Source organism: Apodemus sylvaticus, chromosome 17, assembly GCF_947179515.1.
Source record: "Apodemus sylvaticus chromosome 17, mApoSyl1.1, whole genome shotgun sequence".
NCBI classification, from domain to species: Eukaryota; Metazoa; Chordata; class Mammalia; order Rodentia; family Muridae; genus Apodemus; species Apodemus sylvaticus.
This window is the reverse complement of record NC_067488.1, coordinates 13,309,465-13,324,862: the sequence shown is the minus strand read 5'-3', so window position 1 is coordinate 13,324,862 and position 15,398 is coordinate 13,309,465. Positions and strand designations below refer to the sequence as shown.

Genomic DNA, 15,398 nt, shown 5'->3' with positions numbered 1-15,398 from the left:
AAATTATTACAGATTACATAAATTAGTTGTTTTGTGCTTTGTAGTTAATCATAAATCTTCTAAGAATATGATTTGTGGCTAAATTTAGATATTTTATACATAAAGAGGTGACTAAAGGATATTATATGTAGATGGATGAATAGATGGATAAATAAGTAAATAATAAATGATAGATTATGCAGATAATAGATGATACAGATTATGGATAGAGTAGATAGGTAGATAGATAGATAGATAGATAGATAGATAGATTGATACATAGATAGATAGGTAGACGATAGATAGATAGATAGATAGATAGATAGATAGATAGATAGATAGATAGAAGTTAGATGGTAGAGACACAATATAGATGGTAGATAGGTAGTTAATATGAGATACGGTTTTAAGCATAAAACATATTATCTATGTTCTCTTGTCCATATTCTAATAATAGATGGTTGTTTAATATACCAGGTCATTCTTCAAGTGAAATTGAATGTCTTTAAAATCTTAAATATGTTATAAAAAGCACCGTAATTGTTTTCATTTAAAGTTGAAAAAGAATTTTAATATGAACCCCTGAGAATTCATTTAATTAATTCACTTGAAAAACATAATAAACATGTTTCTCTAATCTACAGAAACTAACCTAAATTCTCCCACACAAAGAGATATTTTTGTCAAGTACATGAGGTCCTGCTGCTCTCCAAAACCGAAACAAATACCTGAATTTGAACTTCCAACTGTCATGAGAAAATTGCTGCCTAGGGAAGCCCTTCACAGACTTTCCTCAATACAACATCAAAAATTTCTAGAACATGAATCTGATCAAGAATTGCCTGAAGAAAATGTCTGGAATGCCTTCTGATTGCTTAAGTAGTGTGTTTTTAAGCATGGCACTAAGGAACTTTATGAGTTAGATCCTAACCAAACCTGTTGTTCAAAAAGGCTCAAGAACATATAACTCTACAAATGTGACTTCTCTCTCAGACACTCATTCACATACATATTGTTCCTTTTGTCTCCCCATATCAATATCAGAAAAATGTTTCCCACATCCCTCTAGCCTTATTTAAGCATTAACATTTTATATTACAGATAATAGGCAAGTACCACAATTATATACACCCCAGTTCTGTCTAATGAATATTATTGAAATAAATTGCAAATGTTACCAAAAATGCAGAGGATATTAGGTTCAAAATGAGGGATAGATTATTGCACACAAATCACAGTATCTAAAACATTACTTATTTTCATTTCTCACAGAAACAAATGGTTCATATGACAGTCTTACAAGCAGTGAGCTGAGCTATGGATACAAAACCTAAACTAGGGTGATTTGAATAGTTTGCAATGGAAAATAAATATGCTTATTCTTGTGGGGTACACAGACTCTGCCATAAGAAGAAAAGGCATGGAATTGGTGAACTAGAGCATGTTCAAACCCCAGAAATCTCCAAACATGAGATCAGCAGGAATAGAAATTGCTTCCTCCCAGTTTTCATGTCTGCCTTGGAGTAAGTAACCAGGGCACCCCCAACCAGCTGATGACTAATGTTCCTGGAACCTAGAAAGCCTCTCCATGCTAATGAGGCATCTCAGTAGCCTTAACTTTCAGCCAATGACCTTTTATCTCCCTGGGTATCTCATCCCCAAACTATATAACCCTTGGTTATATAGGTATTTCAATTAAAATAGAGAGATGTTTCAATTAAAGATCACATTCACCTAAAAGATCCTGAGAAAGCTTTCTCCTAAAAGGCCTTCTCTCTCCCTGCCTCCTCGGCCTTTAATCCCAGTCAGACTAGGATTCTATCCATCACACACCCCACTTCATCCCCTCCAAGCAATAAGGCAAATTGTGTGTAGGGAGATTTCTTCTAATTATTTGATTGGCTAATAAAGAGAAAAAGAAGCCAATTGCTGGGAGAAAACAAAGAGACAGATTTACTTGGTCCAAAAGAGGAAGAGGAGGACATGAGAAAAAGGAAAGGTCTTCTGTCAGCAAGGTGGTGAAAAAAAAAAGGCATGCAGAACATAGGCCAGAGAGATATTAGACCCACTGGCAGCCTTCACCACTAGAACTCCAGCATAGAATAGCTGATGAGTTTACAAGAATAGATTCTGTGCCCAGTGGTTGTGTCATCTGGTTGATTTTAAATATTAGGATTGTCTTATGTTTTCCATTAGATAAGATTCAGGTGGGCAAGTAAGAGGCTGCAGTGGAGTAAGCAGAGCTTACTGCAGAGGTAGATGGGTGGTAGAACAGGGACGATTGGTAGCTCCAGGTCTGCTCAGGAGGGAAACCTGCCAGGCAGCTTGCCAAAGCCAGACAGAGGAATGGGCAGCTATCACAGTCTCGGGCCTTTGCACAGGACAAGGAATAGACAGAGACTGGAATACTTGGCGAAGCTAGCCATGGGGACTGGGTGTGACCGTCTAGCTGGAACAAGCATAAGTTTATTTAAATTTTCATAGTACAATTGTGGATGCCACACTTTCCAGACATCTTCATGTCCTCTTCAACCTGTGTACTGGTGGACACCCTGAAAGGAGAGACAGAACTCAGAACCACATTCTCCTCTCTGAAGTCCACTGCCATATTTTCACACGACTGTGTAAATAAACATGCCTAGTTCTCTGGGAGATATCAATACTATCTTCCAACATATATGAATATTCATAAAAAGAATAATAGTAATAAAAAGATAATAGATAGTAAAATTTAGACAGCAAAATTTTTCTTAAAAAGTAGAGATTTTATATAGATATATGATTTGTCATTAAGATTTTAAATATGTAAACAAATTAATCTGTAAAAATAATTAAGCTAAAATTAACAACTATAGCAGCCTATTCAAATAGTATTCTAAAGTCCTGTGTGCCATTTCTTCTCAATTAACGATTTACTTCTATTTATTTGATGTTTTAACAGTTAACTTTTCAGTAAAGTATGAACTCTATATCACATGATTAAGGAAGTATAGACATTCGCTTTAAACATTATAGGCCACAAGTTGAAAGTACATAGAAATAGTTACAATTAGATATTCAAAGCAATTTCATTGCAACAAATGTTTAAGTATGCACAGGTGAAAATAACTGATCCAAAATGAGTTATATCGTTTATTACTCAGCAATGCAAAATAGTCTGAAAGTGAACTCTGTACCCATTTGGAAAATTGGATTGTTACATATCATTATTTCTCAATTTAACTACAATCAAGTCTAATATTTTTCTTTGTCTGAACTGAACTCATTAGAATTAGAATCCTCTACAACAGTGAAGATTTTCAATTTTACTGATGCTGTGATTCTGACCCTTTTAAACAGTTTCTCATAATGGTGGTGACCACCAACCAAGCAATTATTTTGTTACAACTTCATAATTATAATCTTTCTACTCTTATGAATTATAACATAAATATCTAATCTGCAAGATATATGATAGGCGACCCATTTGGGGGGTCTTGATCCAGAGGTTGAGAAATGCTATTCTACAAGGTAAAGGCTAAAATGTTTTAATAGAATTGAAATTCAGTTTATTGTATATTATAGTGACAGAATACAACACTATTCCAAAAACAATTAGAAAAAAAATCAACAGAGCTGGCAAGATGTGACCACTGGTATGACAGTGATATGAGAGCTATTGGTTGAGATAACCAAACAATTTCTGGTTATTTAAGAAGCCTTCTCTAAAGAAAGCAGTTGATACTTGGTATTATAATCCTGTAATGAGTAAAGAACATAAAACGCAGGGGAGGACTTAATTCCTTTGTTTCCTAAAAAGTTATAATGTCAGAATATATTGTAGATATTTATGCTTGCTCTTACCTGTTGATTTGTTCTGCTCTCAACTATAATCAGAAATGCTTAGTTTTTATACTAAGTAGTGGTTAATAAACAGATTCATAGTTGGTTAGAAGATTAAATATAAATAACACAGAGTGCTCAGCTCTGCATATATCAGTAACTTGAATATGTTTGGGCTCAAGAGTGACACTATTAGGAGATGAAACCTTTCTGGAGTAGCCTTGTTGGAAAAAGTTTGTCACTATAGGTGTGGGCTTTGAGACCCTCCTCCTAACAACACAGAATTCAGTCATCTCCTGACTGCCTTTGGATCAAGATGGAGACCTCTTCACTCCTTCTCTAGCACCTTGTCTTACTGCTTGTTGCCATGCCTTCTGTTATGATGATGATAAACTGAACTTGGAAACCACTCCCAAATAAATTTTTCCTTTATACAAGTTGCCTTCATCATGGTATCTTTTTAGAGCAATGGAAACCCTAACAAAGACCAGTCTCACAACACTCAAAGTTCATGAAATTTTGTTGGAAAAGAGACAGTACATGTAAGAACCAACAGATGAATATACTAGGATATGTTGAAATCTATACTATAGATTTATTGAAAAATCAACTCACAACAACTGCAATTAACGCTCAATAGACTTGAAAGATATCAAAACATTCAAAGTTCCACTAAAAAAATGAATCAATTTTTGATGAATGAAAGGGTAAAAATGTATCAATTCTTTGGATTGATGGAAGCATCTCCTGAGTGCCTTCGAATCAAGATGTCCAACATCTTGACTATTGATGTCTTCTAAGAGACATAGATTTCCTTTGAGGTTGTAGCTTTTGGTAGATTGCTTGGACATCAAGGGATGGCCATATGCTCTTGTGCATTTGAATAGCATTAATTGGTTTTATGGGGAAATAAATAAATGGATGGATAAATGAGCTAAGTAGGTACATAGGTAGATAGATGACAGATCGATACATACATACATACATAATACATACATACATATGTACATACATACATAATACATACATAGATTTGACATAAAACAGAGAAAGATGGGACAAAGGCCATTACAGGGGTATAAAGTGAAATAGTGGTGGATTGATATGACACTATACAATGTATAAAGGTATGAGGTTGTCTTTTTATTTGTTTTTTATTTTATTTTTATTTTTGACAGTCTGAAGTTTTTATTCAGTGGGTCTCTGTGTCTAGAAAAAGGTGTTAGACCTCTTGGCGGTGAAGTGTGGCTTATGCCGGCACTGTAACATGTAGTGGGGCAATGAGAATTTGATCTTGGAGTCATGGAACTGCTTGACAGCTGCCTGGAGGCACTTTCCAGCTGTAATCTCCTCCACCTTCATAATCTGGATGGAGTGTGTGCAGGTGTGGGGTTGGGCACCCATGTCGCAGTAGCACGCCAGGGTGACTTCTCAAACACCTGTCCACAGTACACAATCTTTTAGACGACTTCATCTTCTTCAGCTGCAACACAAAGTACAGGAAGTGGAACTTGGCCACTACATGGTTGGGTGCAAAGATTCACATATGGTACAGTGGTGGTGTGTGGCATTTGGGGGTTGGCAAGCACCATCCCACCACCTTTTATTTCTGAAGCATGCCTGATGGCTTCATGGCACTGCGTGCTCATTCACTGCCACTCACAAAAGGACAAAAGTATGAGATTTTCAAATAATAAAATGTTACTTTAAACTTAAAACAATGATTTTATATACCTCTTAGACATATTAGAGTATAATGATACTTAAACCATTTAGCTACTTAAACCATTATGTGTAATTTGATAGAATATAATAATTGACTAATATCCTTTCAAATGAAGCCAAATTTAAGTCATTTTATGCTGGCTTAAAAAGACAAAACAAAACAACAACAACAACCAGCTTCACCCGCACTTAGTGATTAGCTCGGTTTTTAGTATCAGGCATAAAAGAGGAAAGAGAAATTTGTAAGAGCCAGAAGACCTGGAAGCTTGCTGTGATATTGTGTCTCCTAGTAACATCAAAAGCTACACCCACAAAGTCTCATCAAGAAGACTACCAAAATGTGAGGTAAACAAGGATAACAACAACAAAGTTAAGAATGTGACTGGGAGGCCTCAGCCCTATCAGAATACTGTAGACAACTAAAGAAAGCTTGGAGAAAGAGACATGGTTCTCAGGAAAGGAACGGTCTTCCTTCAGAACATACACTTAAGTAATATTATACAGAACATACAGAAGATACCCGGGAATGGATTTGCTATATTTGTATGTGTACAGTGTCAATAGCTGAATAAAGAGAGTATGAATTTGAAGTAGATCATGGAGCAGTATAAACAAACAACTGAATAAAAATCAAAATGGAATTAAGAATCAAAGTAAGTTCCTATCACAAATGACTAGAACAGCAGAGTTTAAATGTTTACGAATTACAATTCAATCTCCTTTTTTTATTCTGGAAATATGTCTTACAGTTACTGTTAGGTACTTCAGACAAGAGAATTCTGCTGTCAAAATAGGAATTTATGACTGTAAATGAGTAACAAAATTTTTTGAAAGTAGGATTAAAGTGAAATAAGGAGTCCTTTGAGCTAATGCATCGAATGCAAAGATGATTAGAGCCCTCTGTTCTCATGCAACTATCTGTAGTCAAGGAAAGTCTTAAAAATTCAGTGATTGCCCCAAGGAATTTATAATAAAGATGTGGAATAAAATATATATAAAGAAAAGAAAACAATATACTAGTTGGCACATTTTTACTTCTTTCTTTAAATATGCAGTTCTGACTTTATTGTTTCTCTGTAAGTATCTATCTCCATTGCCAGAACATAAGCTTTCTGAATGCAGAAATACTCCTCTCTGTTGTGGATTTGGTCTAGTGCTGCTTGTATTATGCTAATCTGGTTCCTAAAATTGCACAAGAATCCTCCTGCGTGCATTTAAAGCACTGAGAGAATCCTGACCTTAGTTGGCTTTAATTAATAAATAAAGTTGCTGATGGCCAGTGGCTAGGCAGAGAGACATAGGTGGGACTTTTAGTATTTCCTGGGCAAGGGACTGAGGAAGGAGAAAGAAGGAGAGATCTGACATGCTGTGAGAAGGTGAACCAAGACATCATGTCTGAGAAGGTAGGGTACAGAGAGTATAGTCACCATGTAGGATCTGGGAAGGAGAGACTCCAGGATGGCTGCCCAGTTGGGTCTAATACAAGTAAGGGCATATTGATTCTAGTAAGTAATGACTTAAGAAAATCAGAGGGTGGATTAGCTATGTAGAGGTTAGGAAGTGCCCTAGGCATTAAACGGTCTATCAAAATATAAAAAGTGTGTGTGTGTGTGTGTGTGTGTGTGTGTGTATTTCATTTGAGAACCCAGGACATTAAGGTGGGTAGGGAGGAGTGCTGTTATTGCCAGGATCAACAGAGTAGAATTAATTGGGTACTGTTAAACCCCTCCCCTTTTAGCAGAGTAGGAACATACAAAGAAGGGTATGGACATAAGGAGTAAAGTAAAGCTGGTAACACTAGAAGTCTAACGGAGGTGTTAGGGAGAGAACAGAAGATGATGAAGGGGTTTACATGGCTCCAGCTGCATATGTAGCAGAGGATGGCCTTATCTAACATCAATGGATGCATATAAATTTCTATTGTTTCATTCTGTCTTCTGAAATACCTTTTGCCTCTGAAGAGACTGAATTGTAGTATCTTATGATTGACACATAGACCACATTCAAAGAAATGAATGTCTATGATTTATATGCCTTCAGAATTAATTGCTCACATACCCCACCAAGTCCATGTCATCAATATCATGTTAGTGTCATAAAATTGTCCTTGATGAGAGATGTACAGTATGCAAATTAACACAAGCTAAAAACTTATCTTTTTCCATTTTTCTTTGAGAATGAGACTACACAATTATGAGTGAAGCATAGGTTATAAAAGCCACAGAATCATGTCCTCCAAATTACCTTCTGATGGCTAAGCTATCTCATCATACATGAAGTCATTGGCAATTAAAGTGCTATTAATAATGTCAATGTTCTTTGTGTCTGAAACTATTTTTTACATTTTAGGCTTTAATTATAAGTTATGCATACTCAAGTCAACTCTAAAATCAAATTTTACTTGTTGAGAAAATGTTCAGAATACTTTATTAAGTCCTCATTTTAAAATATTTCTAAATTGGGAGAACAAGGGAGGCCTTCAGGGTATGCATATAAAGATAAGGCGGCTTGGTTTTAGAATAACAAGGAGACACACCACAGGATCATCAATATTGCTTATCTCATTCCAATTAGCTTCCGCTTATTCACTTTCTCATAGGACTAGGCATTTTATTCTGCTGTAAATTTCTCTCTGCGTCTTCCACATTTCCCCTTCAATCAGACTCACTCATTAAATCTCACTTATTTCAAAGTCTCTATTTTTCACATTTTGTCCTTGTGCCTCTACTACAATATTAGTTTATTCTTATTAATGGATAGAAATGGTTATTTTTGCTTACCTGTGACAATAATAATCTGAAATATTCAAATTAATTTTTGAGATGAGATCTTGAGACTAGGCTGACCTTTAACAGCACATGTAGTCAAGAGTTAACTTAAGTCTTCAATCTTTCTCTCACTGCCTCCTATATGCTGGACTTAGGGGTATGTTTCACTGTGCTTAGTTTATACAGAACTTTCATCAAGCTCAGGACTTTGTGCATAGATGGCTAGCACTTTGCCAACTGTATTACATCCTCAGTCACTTAAAATGGTTAAGTATTGACTATGTAATACTTTTTTAAAATTCACATTACAAATACTTTATCTTAATAAGTGTAATTATTTCATGGTTCATTAGTTCACTCACTGGTTTGTTTGGGACATCAATTATATAAAGATATATCTCTGTGTCTTAGATTTTGTCTACTTGACACAAAGAGTCATTTGGGATGATGGAACTTCAAGTGAGAAATTGCCTTTATCATGTTAGCCTGTAAGTATATCTACAGGTCACTTTCTTAATTACTAGTTAATGTGGGATGGCCCAGCCATTGTGCTCAATGTCATTCCTGAATAGGTGGTCCTGAATGCATGTATGTATAAGAAAGACAGCTGACCAAGCCAGGGAGAACAATTCAGTAAGCCGTGTTCATTCACAATCTCTAATTGAGTTCCTGCTTCCAGGTTCCTTCCTGGGATTCCTGTCCTGACTTCTGTCAGAGTTGTACAATTATAATTGAAGCCAAATAACAACTCTTACTCCTCAAATTGTTTTTGGTTATGAACTTTATCACTACATACAGAAAAAAATGTGGAAATAGAGAATGAGTTATTGCTATGGTGATACATGGTTTCAGTTCATGTTGCCCTTTTTTCTGATCATCATTTGGCATGACTTCACAAAGAGGAAAATGCCAAAGTACCCACAATGATCTTCTGGCAGTGTCTTTCCCCTCTGTCACCTCAGTCCAACTGGCAGAGCCTCAGTTTCTTCTGGATTGAGCTGCCATTGCTGATTCATGAATAGTGTTTATGAGCAGATTAAGCTACCACCACTGATTCATGTGAACTGAAATACAATATTCTGATAACACAGATTGTATTTACTCCAAAGAAGTATTTCTAATCAAGTCCACATCCTTGTTTGCCCTATTAACCTTTCCTTTCCACTACCTCTGATGGTCTAGAAGGGAGGTTAAAGCATTTAAGTACTCTTATTAAAATTGTTTTTGAACAATATAACCCTAAAATTTAGATCTATGGGCCGTAAGGGAGTTGAATGGTCAGAACTTTCTCAGCTGTTATGGATAAAGGGATGTGGCAAATAAATGAGGCCTTGATTATGAAGTTTTAGAGAAAAGTCACATGGTAATTTTATTAGGGTAATTTTTATTGTTTCTACTCATCTGGTGCTAAAGATACAGGTTTGGTTAGCAAGAAGAGATTATCATCACTGAAGTGATGCTTTACTCAGAACTCTCAAGACTACTCATGAAACTATATTTTACTCAGATTATCAGTGCTTGTTTCTGGGAATGAAAAATCAACTGTGACTAATAAGAGATGATTATTGATACAAAATATTTGAAAGTATTCTTTAATAATAAACACAGAAGAACTATTGTCTGTTGGGGAGCATGGGAAAGGATGCATCATAAACTGGGGCCTGAACTTGTTAATGTGTAAGAGTTTCCCACATAATATTAGTTTTGAAGTCATACAGTCAGAGAGGAAGTCAAGATTTGGCAATTTGTAGCAAGGTACAGGCTTATTTGCAGTGGAGCCAACAGGATTGAATTTAGCGCGGAAGAAACTGAGTGTGAGCAGTAGGAAGCTGACTCAGATTTCTTGAGGTGAAAACCAGAAAATGACCTTGTTAAGTATGTAGCCTTATCTGCAGTGGAGATTCAATATAGAAGCTGAGCCTTGGAATAGAATGCTGAATATGCTAGGATCAATAGATAACTACAAAGGACAGTGGTAGCTTTAATGAAGTTGACTTGAGCCCATGAAAATGTGTGTTTAGTGTGACTGGCAAAGCAGTGAAGTGAAGTCAGCTCTTTGGAGTCTAGAATCATGACTGAGTTTCTAACATCAGACATTAAACTATTTAGAATTTTAACAATTGCTTTGATCTGACTGTAACTGTACCAGAAGGATAGATGTTCATCACCATCTCAGTGGGGAAATGTGCCAATAGACACATCAGTTCGTTTGGGATGCAAGGAGACTGAGACAAGATCTGTCTATATATCACTGTCTTGCCATTGTATAACCCAGTCCACTGCAGATTCACAGAGATCTGACATCATGACGAAAAAGAGATCACCTCTTACAGTGTTTGTACAAAGCAGAGAACAAACTGGGAATGAAGTGAAACTTTGAAACCTAAGGCTTGTTCCCAGTGATGTACTTCCTTCAGCAAAGTTACTCCTGATTAGCCTTACTAAAAACTACCACCATTTACAGAAAAGTATTATTGTCAAGTCCATGGATTGTTACCAAAAGACCAATGGTAGGACTGATTATTAAAGAAAGTAAAATCTCTAATCATGAAGAAGTTGACTGGTATTTAATTAGAGCCTTTAACCCTACTGACAACTGTTCATGGAACTGAAGCACATTCTGAAAGCTACCAGGGGAGAAATGTATCACTTACAAGCTATCAAACTCCATTCTGAAATAATGTCAAGTTTGCAGGATATGCTGAGGCAACAGTGGCACTGATGTTGTAGGAGTAACCAACCATTTTCTGATTGGATTTAAAGTACACTCTATGAGATAGACATCATCCCCTTAAATACTTTGGTGGCATAGAACCAGAGACTAGAAAGATCACTGGCCTAGAAGAAAAATCAAACACTATTTTTTTCTACCAAATTAATTATCTATTATCCTGCAATAGATGCAATTAGCACAGAGATGCACAACTGGGCAATGTACAGAGAATGAGTCTTTGAAGCACTCACTTGTAAGTGTAAGGTTTTCATCAAACTGCTTTCTTCAGTGTGAAAGGGACTATACAGGAAAGGAAGGAGAAAAATCAAAAGAACCAGACATATAAATAAGAACAAGGAAATATAGATATTCAGAAAAATATGACCATTGGAAATTTGATTTCATGGAGGACATGCCCGCAAGTATAGGACCAGTTCACTTTTAAGCCAAACAGACTGGATCCCAGTGCTGAAAAGAAAAAAATGGACACATGGTCCTATCACTAATGAAGAAGTACATTTTATATTTTCTTGTTGGTCCTTAAAATGACGATATGTTTTTACAACTTGCTCACAACTTTTGGGGTTTTTTCATCAACTTTCCTCTGACATTTTTACTAATAATCTACTAAAATTATATCCTGCTTTCCAAAATCATTCAGTGTTTATAAATGAAAAAATGTGCAATGATTTATCAAGCACTAAGGTAGAGCTGAGTGTATTTTCCAGAAAAACATGGATGAAAGAAAGCAATAGGAATTTTCTTAGAGAAAGAGGGTTACATGATGAAGTGGCTGAAAGAAATTATTTGTGCCTAGGAAGGAAGTCTGGGAACAGAACCAAAATCATTTAGGCCAGATTGTAGAAGTACTGATTTATATTATGAATGATGTAGAAACTCACATTGTTGATACTGGCATGATTGAAACAGAGCTTTAAAGAGTTTCTTACAGAGTAGAAATAAAGAACAAAGCAGACAGTTCCATTAGATTCATAGGTGTTACATACGTATTCAATAACAATTTAACTTCTGTAACAGAGCAAGAAGTATGCCAATGTCATAAAAGTTTCTGACTTTTGCATTATTAAAATTTTACTTTTTAACGTCCATTGAAGTAAGGCAAACATGGGAATTACTTACTTATCTATTGTATCCAAAGACCCTGGTCATTCATGATGCATATGACTTGGGGAAGTGGTAGTTATTTGAACCTATTCATACTTTCTCTGAAGAAGTTTTTCAGAATTAAATTCTAGCTTTCTTGATATTTTCTTTAGAATTAAGGAAAATGTTAAGTATAGTACCCTAGATAATTGATTCCAATTATCAGGAAGTTACAATAAGATTTGTAAATGTTTACAATAGCCAAATGAAATTGTGCCCTCAAGAAAACTGCATCCTCATTGACATTTAACATGCATAGTAATTAGAATGTTGAACAATAATTTAGAACGTTTAAACTAATTCATATATGGAAAGAGTATATTGTTAGAGATGTTAAAAAAAATTCCCCAAGGAACAGTTTACATTTCTCAAGAGACAGTTTACTCAGTTTTTAATTTATTGTTGCATTGCTTCTTTTTCAAAAACCTAATTTGAGTATAGGCCACATAAGCAAAATCTACTTAATAATCACCTGAGGATTTGGACTGCATTGCTACTAACTTTAATTGCATTAAACCTAATAAGTACCATTGGGCAACCAGGAATACTGTATACAAGGAAGCAACCATTTACTTTACATCTGAGAAAAAATGAGAATGAGAACAAAAATGTGTGCTTATTTTTATGAGGCACATATTCTCAATAGACAAAAAAATTATAGGTGAACCTAAAATTCTCCAAAGGATTACCAAGGGTTTTATATATTTGATTATAAGGATCCCGTGACATGTTGATAGAATCAATGTTTTATTTTATGGATTACTTTGATTTGCTTTATTTTGCTTTCCTGTTTTAAGGAAAACATGTTCATTAGTGAAGGTCTTGAGGTGGAGGAGACCAACCCTATGAACTAGACTGGGTGGATCTTTGGCTCTGAACTTGTCTAAGAGTACAGTGTGATAAAAATATAATTGGTTTTTTAAAGTGTCACATGTAAGAATTTACATGCTCTCAATAAAAATGTCAAAGAAAGGATAATGACAGAATACTTGTCATAATACCTAAATATTCAGCACACCCAACAAATAAATTAAAGGGGGAAAGGATATTGTTATTGTTAAAGAATGGCCCAAGGTATTTATAACTTTTTTCCCTTTGATTAGTAACAATGTTCTTTAAGTTTTAATACAGGCATTACGTGACATTACTAATACTTTACATAAAACAAATGCATATGACCTTAAAGATTATTAAATGACATCTTATTCCTTACAAAATCTATCAAGATCTACAAACAGCACAGGAAGCCAGCTATATACCCAGCAGCCAGCTCGGAGGAGGCAGCCTGCACAGGCGAGACTGGCCATGCAGATCTGAGGATCCTGTCTAGAGGCCTCTATCAAGAGCCTTCCAGTTTCTGCCTCCGGATCTCAAACATCCCTGGCCACAACATGCCATTTCCAAATGGCTCAGGAAGCCAGCTATACACCCAGTGGGCAGAGGAGGCAGCCAGCACAGCCTGCATCCAGAGTTGATTGGGACCACATACCGAATTACAAATACAAAAGAATGGGTCTTGTCTGCCATCTTTGCTCCTGTGACTTTGTAACAGCTTGGTAGGCAGAGATCACCACAATAAAGGATTACTTGGGACACACCACAAGGACTCCACTTGTACTCAGGAACTCAGCAGCACCATGGCAATTTGTACCAGGGGAAAGCAGGTCACTCAGGGTTGCTGAGATAGGCTAGCAGGCACACAGGAGGGGCAAGCACCAGCCAGTGACTGCAAAACCAACTAACACCAGAAATAACCAGATGGCAGAAGGCAAGCAGGAACATTGTTAAAATAAATCAAGGCAATATGGTGTCATCTGAACACAATTCTCCCAAGACAGCAAGTCCTGTATATCCCAACACACCAGGAAAACAAGATTTGGATTTAAAATCACAGGTCATGATGCTGATGGAGGGCTTCATGGAGAGCTTCAAGAAGGACATAAATAATTCCCTTAAAGAAATACAGGAGAAAACAAGTAAACAGGGAGAAGCCCTTGAGAAATTAAGGGAAAACACAACAAAGCAGGTAAAGGGATTAAACAAACCCATCCAGGATCTAAAGAAGGAGGTAGAAACAATAGGAAATCACAAAGAGAGAGAGGACATAGAAAACCTAGGAAAGAAGTCAGGAGTCATGGATCCAACCATCAACAACAGAATGAAAGAGATAGAAGAGAGAATCTCAGATGCAGAAGATACCCTCAAAAGCATTTATACAACAGTTAAAGAAAATGAAAACTGCAAAAAAGCTCCTGACCCAAAACATCCAGGAAATCCAGGACAAAATGAGAAGACCAAACCTAAGGGTGATAGGTATAGAAGAGAGAGAAGATTTCCAAAATAAAGGGCCAATAAATGTCTTCAACAAAATTATAGAAGAAAACCTCCCTAACCTAAAGAAAGAAATGCCTATGAACATACAAAAAGCCTACAGAACTCCAAATAGAGAAGAAATTCCTCCTGTCACATAATTATTAAAATACCAAACATACTAAACAAAGAAAGAATATTAAAAGCAGTAAGGGAAAAAGGTCAAGTAACATATAAAGGTAGACCTATCAGAATTACACCAGATTTCTCACGAGAGACTATGAAAGAAAGAAGAGCCTGCGGGCAATTCGACAACATAAGGAGGTCAAAGGGATACAAATTGGAAAGGAAGAAGTCAAACTATCATTATTTGCAGACGACATGATCGTCTACCTAAGTGACCCAAAAAACTCCACTAGAGAGCTCCTACAGCTGATAAACAACTTCAGCAAAGTGGCAGGTTATAAAATCAACTCAAGCAAATCAGTGGCCTTCCTATACTCAAAGGATAAGCAGGCTGAGAAAGAAATTAGGGAAATGACCCCCTTCACAATAGCCACAAACAGTATAAAGTATCTTGGGGTGACTCTTACCAAACATGTGAAAGATCTGTATGACAAGAACTTCAAGACTCTGAAGAAGGAAATGGAAGAAGACCTCAAAAAATGGGAAAACCTCCCATGCTCATGGATCGGTAGAATCAATATAGTTAAAATGGCCATTTTGCCTAAAGCACTATACAGATTCAATGCAATACCCATCAAAATCCCAACTCAATTCTTCACAGAGTTAGAAAGAGCAATTATCAAATTCATCTGAAACAACAAAAAGCCCAGGATAGCCAAAACTATTCTCAGCAACAAAAGAAAATCTGGGGGAATCAGTATCCCTGACCTCAAGCAATACTACAGAGCAAT

The 15,398-nt window shown here is 36.1% G+C and overlaps 1 pseudogene; it reads right to left on the bottom strand.

Annotated features, from left to right (window-relative positions):
* Positions 1–5,010: 5,010 nt before the first annotated feature.
* LOC127667455 (60S ribosomal protein L18a-like) lies at positions 5,011–5,434 on the bottom strand (annotated as a pseudogene).
* Between the last annotated feature and the right edge of the window lie 9,964 nt (positions 5,435–15,398).